General features: G+C 33.0%; 1 protein-coding gene and 1 long non-coding RNA gene across 3 annotated transcripts in view; both read right to left on the reverse strand.

Annotated features, from left to right (window-relative positions):
• Positions 1-3,447, reverse strand: part of LOC125502846 — a 5,496-nt gene extending 2,049 nt beyond the window's left edge. Inside the window, exon 1 of the long non-coding RNA XR_007280567.1 lies at positions 2,737-3,447. This is a non-coding gene — a long non-coding RNA (uncharacterized LOC125502846). The remainder of the gene's footprint in view (positions 1-2,736) is intronic.
• The window catches only part of LOC109541242 (cytochrome P450 6k1), a 23,008-nt gene that overhangs the window by 11,398 nt on the left and 8,113 nt on the right, over positions 1-3,497 (reverse strand). The window lies entirely within an intron of this gene.

Raw genomic sequence — 3,497 nt, forward strand, 5'->3', positions numbered from 1 at the left:
AAAGATTTGCCTGATGTAGTTTTAGAAGAACCATCAAATACGATTCGAACATTGGTTGTGAGACTCTGTTCTCGGATTACTGGAAAATGAGGTAAAAAACAACGAAACATATTACATTCGTTAACCTCTGTCAACTTTCTCATGTGTTCCAGCTCCACATACTCATTCATAAATAAAACATACTTTTCTCTGAGTCCTTCATTACGTTTCATTTTAGTTTCTTGAAGAATCAATCTCTTAATGGCCATTTGTTTGGATTCTCCTAGTTCAAAATGCGATTCCTTTAATGGAATTGGAACGATAAATTTCCCGGAATTATCACGAGACACAGTTTTTTTGAAATATTCCTCACAAATATCCTCTTCCATTGTTAGACATTGTGAGTCATGCGGAAGCTCTTCAACCAACCAGAATTTTTCGAGATCATTTTGTTGCAAAAAATTACAAGTGASTTGCTGTTTCAAMATAGAGTTTGSTATACTACCTGYGACGACATAACCGAARGCAGTGKTGATCAAAAGAGGCTTGTTCTTTCCCAAACTAATCCTWCCATCTAAAAGAATTTCCCAAAATACATCARCACCCAACAATAAATCCACAACWTGAGGCACRTTAAAAGAAGGATTAGCCAGAGGAATGTCACTTGGAATAGACCAACCAGAAGTATCAATTGAGTATGAAGGGAGATTGTCMGTGATTTTTGGAACTACAAAACATGCGATAYTCCTTTTGAATGGGCTMATTSTTGATTTAATAAATATCTCACATTTTGATTTTGTACTTGACGTGGAATTATTAATGCCTGATACACACATTTTTACAWTTTGCAAAACTGAACCCACTTTTGAACAMAACGACTCAGAGATAAAAGAGCATTGACTTCCTGAATCAAGAAGTGCATTTGCCTTATGAAAATGTCCATCTTTGTTTTGGACGTAAACAACAGCRGTAGATAATAATATATAATTGGAGTTYRTCATTTTAWTAGCMCAAACCACAGAAGAACCATTGAAAGGAATTTCTTGCTGYGAATTGTTAAAACCACTGTTCTCAGAATCATGTTGSTGTCTAGAACTTCCAGGTTGWYTATTAAATTGTCCATTCGCTACCTCCATTCGAGGTTTTTTATAATGTAATAGGGAACTGTGTTTACTTGAACAGAACTTGCAACAGCCTGAACCACATTTGYTACTAAAATGTCCATAGCATAAACAATTGGAGCAAAGTCCCAATTTCTTTACATGATTCCATCTTTCAGAAATAGACAATTTCAAAAATTTATCACACGCGTAAATTAAATGTTGTTGCTTACAAAAGTTACATCTTGAATCTTGCCTTTTTTCGTTATCGCTTAGAARCAACGAGTAATGACGCTGTTTTCSTTTGGGCTCTGAGCGCATATCACTTTTTTTGAAAAATTGTTCATCTCTAAAGTTTCCAAAAAATCAGCTCTATTTTGAAGAAAAGTAAWRAAATTTGTCAAAGTTGRCAACTTTTTATCTGTCCTAGTTTGCTCCCATTCCCTATTGGTGTTTTTGTCTAATTTTAATGAGACCATGTATGTATTATGAAACCATGTATTATTATTAGTATTGCATCCCAGTGCTCAGTGGGAAGTTGCAATGTTTTTAAKGCTCTTARGTGCTTATTAAYTGTATCTATTAATTTTCTTAAATCAGAGGASRATTCTTTGCTCAAGGCTTGAATYTCGAACAARGATTTTAGGTGATTATTAACTAATAATCGGGAATTATCAAACCTATCGCATAATAGTTCCCACGCATTGTTATAATTTTGCGCCGCAAAGTCCAAACTTTGTATGATCTTTAAAGATTCATCCCCCAAACATGACCGCAAATAATGAAATTTTTGTATATCCGAAAGTCCTACATTATTATGGAACAAAGCCTCAAACGTATCCTTAAATTCTAACCATTTACTGAACTCACAATTAAAAGTTGGACATTTAATAGGCGGTAATTTTATTCCCTGTAAGTTAAATGATTCTGGGGTTGAATAGTTTCTGTTTGAGATCCTACTGTTCGCACTTATAATAGAATCGTTATCTTCGTACTTTTTTAAGATTTCTTTGGCCTTTGCAACGAGACCGTAATAATTATTTTCAAAATTATCTCTTTCTTGACTTTGTATTTCAACTTGGTCGAGAGGAGTTGGTTTTGAACCGACTCAAATTCGTCAAATACTTGATCTAACTTCGTTAATCTAATCTGCAACTCAATTATGTATTTGGCCTCTAATTGCTCCTCAGCCACAAACTTAACGTAGAGAGGATCGAAATATTTTATAAAATTTGTAATTTTGTGCTTTACGGTTCCTCGTTTACGTATTAAGGCACTCATATCGGTCATGACTTTATAAATTGTTAAAATAAAACCTTCAATATAATAGAATTAATAAAACCTTAAAAATCTTGCTTAATTGAACGGCTTGTAGCAAGTTAAACAAATCAGTCGAAAGACAAATGGAATTTGGCTTAATTTCAAGGGTTAAAACGAATTGGCTAGGTAGTTACAGTGACACTTTTCGTGATCCAGACAATTAATCGTGAAATAATCGTAAAAATAATCGTGTTCGTAATAGTTGTAAATCGGTAATGGATAATCTTTACCACGTAAATGTTTTAAATATAATCAGTTTAACACAATTAAAGTAAGACCAAAGCTGAACTTAATCAAAAAACACTACAGGAGTACATGTGAAAAGGAATTGGCTTACTTGATAATCCTCCAACATCTCTGGAATCCGGCACGAATGATCAAAATTATGTTCGGATGTTTGCACACATCTCTTCAATATAGTGGACTGTAGTTATATTTTTTATGAAGAAAACAATAAATAGGCGCTAATTTAATTTATTGAAAAATACGAAACACGTGGTAACAATTAGCTGATCTGATGGATGTCGGCGCAGCGATAATCGAATAATGCGCTGACGATTCACAATGCGCTTCACATGAAGTGCATTGACAGACAACTGCGTGAAAAGTGGTGCCAACATGCTGGCAGTTCTTACAACAATATAATTTTAATGTTCCCTGTTCTAAACTAAACAGAAGGAAAGCAACAAAAGTAAAATGAAAGTAATGTATCAATGCAAATTGCTATACCTAACTGTATTTCTACACAATAGAATAATCTGTGGATGAACGAAAATTCTCTTCTATCAATGTAAAACTATTAACTGTATTTTGTAGTTGTGACCAATATTAAAATTTGTAATTGCTTATAGAATTTTTGTTATGAGCACATTGCGAAACATTTTAATTGATCGAGAACAGAATGAAAGGGCAAAAGCCACAGAGCGGGAACATGTAAGGAATTTAAAATAATAAGTGCAGTTTTTTAGATAATGGTTTGTGTTTTATCTCACAGTCTCACAGTTTATAAGTTATATTTTAATTTATTTATTATCCATTTAATTAGTTTTAGATTAGTTGCAAGTAACTCTTGTTGTTGAAAAATTACATCAGTAAATA

Source organism: Dendroctonus ponderosae, unplaced genomic scaffold, assembly GCF_020466585.1.
Source record: "Dendroctonus ponderosae isolate FM_Combo_2020 unplaced genomic scaffold, Dpon_F_20191213v2 Dpon_F_20191213_1, whole genome shotgun sequence".
NCBI lineage: Eukaryota > Metazoa > Arthropoda > Insecta > Coleoptera > Curculionidae > Dendroctonus > Dendroctonus ponderosae.